We start from the raw sequence: 5,709 nt of genomic DNA, 5'->3' as shown, positions 1-5,709 counted from the left end.
ACTCCAGGAGGATGTCTGGGTGAGTTAGTCAGAGATCTGAGCTGTGCTGACGTGTATCCTACAGCTTCAGCTTTAACCTCTGTCCTCGTGAAGCCAGCTGGTAGATGAGGCTGGAATTAACCTTTCCCTGTTGCAGGACGCCCACAGCTATCTGCTTACAGGGAAGTTTTCTTTCTTTTTTTCTTTCTTTTTTAATTATAGTGATTTCATGCAGCTGTTGGTATCTTCCTGCTCCTCCTGTTAACACAAGACTTGTAAGGAGGGTCTCTTTTCAAGAAGGCAGCTGTTTTTTCTCATTCTTTCAATTAATTAGGATGTGAGCTTCCACTACAAAAAACATCAGAAGTTATGCTGGGTTCCAGGTTGAGGAGTCATCTGAATTAGAGGTCCACGGGGAAAACAAATGATGCTTATATCCTGTTCAAGAGTGAGGATTTACGTGCTGCAACCTTGTTGGATGTTGAAGCAGTTTATTACACTCAAGGAATGTGGTGTTTACCAGTTTATTCACATTCACAGATGTGGTTGTGGCATTGGCTTGGGCACTTTTCATCCTTGGAGGTAAGCACCTGAAACAGGAGTGGGATCTATCCCTCCTCATAGACATGTTGATATCTGAGTATGAACCTAGGGTGATGGGTAGTAAAAACAGACATAAAGCTACATCATTACCTTCTCCCTTCAATTTAAAATCATGTAAGCTCTTCTGATTGTCTTCTGCAGTAGTGCTTGCAACAGTGCAGCACTTCAGACCTTGCAGGTCCCCTTAGGACCTCAGATGATAGAGAATGGTGATAGCAGCAACAAGGAAAGCTACCCCTTCGAGGCAGTATACCTTTTAACAGCCAGCTGAAAAATACAAGTACAGGGCAGGTGCAGAGACAACATCTGCATATTTTAGACTCAGAATGTACCGTGAGCTCAAGGACAAGTTCACCTTCTGTCACCTGTTGCGGCAAGTGGGAGCAGAAGGTGGTTCATGCCCCCAGACAACATCAGAATTTTTAAATAGTGCCTCATGAAATCCGAGAATGGGAAAAGTGAGGTGGGAATCCCATGGGTGATGCTTCCAGAAAATTCTGATGCAATTTGTTAATGTTTGCTGATCGTCTTCAGCCCCAGGGCTCTTGTACAAGGTTTGTTTTTATTTGTGAAGAAATGAGAATTTCTCAGGGGAAAAAAAAATGAAACAAATGCAACTCTGACTGCAAAATCTAGTCAAGTCAAAGTTTGAATTACTTTAAAGACTGACTGTTGTGGGCAGAAAACACAGGTGAATTTTCAACGTTTAATGGTTTCAAGACCATCTTTTCCCCGTTGTCTGCCAGCTACGCTGAGAGCAGAGATGAAGGATCTGTGGGAAAAGAGGAGGAAACCCTGTCTTTACCTAGTACTGTCCTGGCCCAGGTCCCGCTTTTCTTTCTGACATAGTTGCATATCCAATGCCCTTGTTTGTCTGTGGTATTTGTGTCCTTTAGGGCATTCACAGCTGTGGATTTACCCTGGAGTCTCTGGTGTTTTGGCCCCCCATCAGCAATAGCTAGTCCAGGAGGTGGAGACCTGGTTGCGTGATGCAGCAGTGGACCCCATTCATATTCCTTCACCTTTTCTTTCCCACGTGCACGTGGCTTTTGGAAACAGCCTTGCTGGCACATTTTAGCCAAGTGACTGCTTCTGAAAATTGTTCCCATTGTGAAAAACCAGGTTAAATTTAGAAATGTAGATGCCGTTATTGTCATTGCACGAAGAAACACTTGACCACTGCAGAAAAGTGGCCTGTGGGAGCTGCGCTTTAAAGCTGAAAATGGATTGTGAAGGTCCAGACTTCTGCACAAGAAAAGAAAATGCTACAACGATACGCTGTTCTCCATAAAGACTCAGGCAGGAAGGTGAGAGCTCTTTGCAGCCAGCTCTGCACCTCCCAATCCACCATAAAAGCAGTGCTCCATCTCTGTCAATGGACAAGGCTTTGCTGGGAAGGGAAACATATTTCCTTAGCGAGGAATCTCTAGGAGTGATTAGATAGTGCCTACAGGTGGGTGGGCAAGCTTAAGCTCATGGTTTGTGGAGGACCTTGGTGTGGGTTCTTATTGCAAATACGCTGCTGGCAGCAAATCACTCAACTACAGCTTTCCCTGGGGAACACAGAGGTGTTTCACTCAAAGCCTCTGTCCTGATCTACTAGGTGAAAAGATTTGGATTCATGAGGCTTACAGGTATCCCTCCAACAGTGATTAATGGGGATTTTTGCTTTCAGGCCATGTTGAAAGACCCAGGCTTGCTGTGTAGAGCACTATGGGGCCTGCTGTACCTGACATGTCAGGAGTGCAGAAGGACAGGAGCTGGATGTCCATCTAGCAGGGACTCCCTTGGATAGTGGGATAAGGACCACCTCTGGGACCCTTGAGGAGAGAGATTGGCTCTCCAAAACTGCCAAAATCAAGCAACAAATTTAAGTGCTGTGTCCTCTAGGGAAGAAGGTGTTGGAACGATTCACACTACTTAATAAATAAATGGAAGATCTCTAATAGTGTGTGCAATGAGAATAATATCTATTGGAGACAGGGCAGGACAGGCATCTTGTGCAATCTTTGTTTTCTTTAAGGCTGATACCCGAAGGCTGGTTACCCCTCTGCAGGGTGGTTTGGAAGCTGAGACCATCACTTTAACACAGGACTTGCTCAAGAGGAGATAACTTGGCTGCAAACTCCTCCAGATCTCCCTCTTAATGCAATTGGTTTTCAAAAGCTCTCCTCCTCCTCACCCAGCCTGATGGGGTTAAACACCTCTGAGGAGGCTGGAGGGAGGAATGTTTTTAATCTCCCTGATTTATTAAAATCGTCTAAAGATAGCCAGCTGCAACAGATAAAACTGCTGCCCTCTGCACTTCAGAAAGATCCTCCCCGAGCCAGCTCTGCAGAGAAAACGTTGGCAATGGCTTAGTGACATGTGGGACATGGTGGTACCTGCCTGTCCATCGATGGCCAGGGCTGAATTTGGCCAAATTTCCAGCAGGGCTGCCTTCTGTTGGCTCATGCATCCCCCCCCTACTGCTTTGCTCATGGAGAGAGATGTCGTGGGGGCAGTGGAGGTAGGCACCGAGCTCGCTGGGCAAGCTGCTCCCAGAAAGGTTTTGAGCCTGGGGTGATAACATAAAGAGGAAGAAAGGGGGGGAAAAAAAGTTCTGGCAAAGAGAGAGAGAGGGCAGGGGAAGGATTTTCCTGGAGGGGATTTAGTGCTTTTGGTTTCGCTTGCATCAAAATCCTGTAAAGTGTTGGAGAAGGTGGGGGGGGGGTGTCTCAGAGAAGAGATTTGAGGAGGTGGGGACAGGTCTCCTGACCGCAGCGGTGGCACCAGGTTTGGATTAAAGCTCTGAAAAGATCTGCTTTCAGTCCTACCTTTTTCCACTGCTTCTTTATATATATACATACATATATACACACACACTCAAATGAGTGTATTTGTGTGCATGCATTCCTTTGGAGTCTCTACCCGAGATTTGCTGATCTGAAAGACAATGAAGATATTCACAAGGATTTTTCTGTCCTTCTGCCCCTGTCACAATTAGATATTAATCATGCTTTGCTCTTCCCCTCCCAGCTGCACTCTCAGGACCACCGGATGAGCTGTGGCCAATGCAGTGCTGCAAAACCCCTTCCTTCAAGCTTTCTGTCCCAGGCTGGAGGATGAGCCAAAAGCAGCATCTGAATTCCTGCCCCACACCTCTTCTGCCATGTAACAAATGGTTGTGACAGGGCAGAGTGGAGATCTCTGCCCTCCAGGCCAAGCCAGGGCTCCGCAGGACGTGACAGCTTTGATTTGTGTCTGTGCAGGACACACCGGAGACAAAAGACAGCGTCAAGAGTAATTGAATGAACGTGGCAGGCAGACCCAGCAGTGCTCTTATCAGCTGGGGGAGGCAGAGCAGATCTGAGGAGCGGAACAGGCCAGGTACCAGGAACCAGATCTTAGGGTTGCATTCCTCACATAAGTGGAATTTCCTGCGGTCCCCGCTAAGTTCTCTTTTGTAAATTGAAAATCTAGAATCTGGAAAGAAAAAAAAAAAAAGAGCCTTACTGAAAAAAAGTAATTAATTTTCTGTGCTGTCTTAATCTATAAAGTAATATAATAAAAAGAAACCCTCATCCCAAGCTAGAGGGAGTGTATTGTTTAAACCCCAAGAGAGGCAATGTTTAATTTAATTTCACAGGTAGCTATTTTGCAAAGCCTCTAAGGGAGGAAACTCTTCCATTGCCACTGCTCCAAGAATTTGACACAATATAATTTATATTGCCATTGTAGTGAGAGGCCTCAGTGTGTTGTGCACATGCGGGCACCCCCACGTATCCACAGAAAAAACCTCCTGTGAGCTTCCAAGGTAATGATGCAGAAGGCAGTGGGCAAAGTGGAGAAGACGAGGGGTGGAGGTGGCCAAAGCCTCAGCGCAGGCCTGTGATAAGCCAAAAACAGGATTCCTGGCATCCCATGACCATGTCCTGGTTGTTCCCTTGGGATCACAGTGGCCTCGTCTGATTGTTTTTTACATGCGTTGGGAGAGAAACAGTCTCTAGAGGAATGCTTTGTGGTTTCTCTCTTTTCACTGAGATTAACCCTACACATCAAGCACATACTTTCTCCTGATGGTCTGACTGAATGGTACAACCACGTTGAGGCTGTACAACCTCTTCCCCTTGCTGATCCCAACAAAAAACCTTGCTGTGGAGGAGCAGAGCAGTAAGAAGGGGGACCTCCAGGTACCATTCACCTTGGTTTCAGCTTTGCATCCATTTCAGACCTGACAGAAGTTCCAGAGAATACCAAGAGCCTTCAGTTTGCATGGACAGAAAACGCCGATAACCCCACAGGCAGCCTAAAAAGTCAAAGCCCCAAATGGTTCATCCCCTTTTGGCAGTGATTTACCTTCATTAACTCCCCTGGGGTCTGACCGAGCTTTATCCCAAAGTGAGCAGAAGAGCCTTTTCCCTGTGATATTCCCCCCAGTCACTGATCAGACCTGCCATACATCGCACACAGAGAGATGGGCTTGCAGAACTGGCTCCCTCCTCCTTTTCTCCCGTTGTTGTTGCATTCCTTTCCCTCTGACACCCCAACAGCTAGATGAAGAAGCCTGGGTGAGCTGTGGTTTCCAGCCTGTTTGCGTGCTAATGATGATGGCCGATAAAGGGATAGAGTCTGATGTGCCATTTATCTAAATCCCAATCTCACGTAGCCCCACGAAAAGACGTGTTTCTCAGGGACAAGCTGGTTCCTGCAGCCTGGTGATCAGAGACCAGGCACTGCCCTCCCAGTTACACAGCCCTGTGATGTGCTCTTGGAGCAGCTTTCACATGAGCTTCTTGTCAAGGTCCGTGTTATGATCCTGCTGGCTAATTTCTATCGGGGAGGGACAGTGAAGCCCACATCGGTCACTCCTCTGGAGAAGAAAGACCTAAGGGACTGGGGCTTAATGCCTCAAGGGCATCTGCTTAGCTCTGCTAATCCCTTTGCAGTTCAACAGCTGTCCCACGGCACTTTGCCACGTGTGAGCTTGTTGAGTGCAAAAGTCCTTTGCTTTGCAGCTAGCTTTGCAAAATCGACATTATTAGGATTTCAAAAAGTTGTTCCCGGTCCAAGATAAACAGAGAAACCGAAGCAGCCTGTGAGACCGGTCTCCTGAAGGGAGAGACTTGAGAGGGCAGATTAGAAAAT

General features: G+C 46.9%; 1 long non-coding RNA gene across 1 annotated transcript; it reads left to right on the top strand.

The window, feature by feature from the left end:
- Positions 1-222: 222 nt before the first annotated feature.
- Positions 223-3,970, top strand: LOC118258069 (uncharacterized). Its single transcript, XR_004781787.2, has 3 exons — positions 223-561; positions 1,479-1,889; positions 3,601-3,970. It is a non-coding gene; the product is annotated as an uncharacterized LOC118258069 (long non-coding RNA).
- Positions 3,971-5,709: the final 1,739 nt, after the last annotated feature.

Source organism: Cygnus atratus, chromosome 1 (assembly GCF_013377495.2).
Source record: "Cygnus atratus isolate AKBS03 ecotype Queensland, Australia chromosome 1, CAtr_DNAZoo_HiC_assembly, whole genome shotgun sequence".
Classification (NCBI taxonomy): domain Eukaryota; kingdom Metazoa; phylum Chordata; class Aves; order Anseriformes; family Anatidae; genus Cygnus; species Cygnus atratus.
This window is presented reverse-complemented; position numbering and strand designations above follow the sequence as displayed.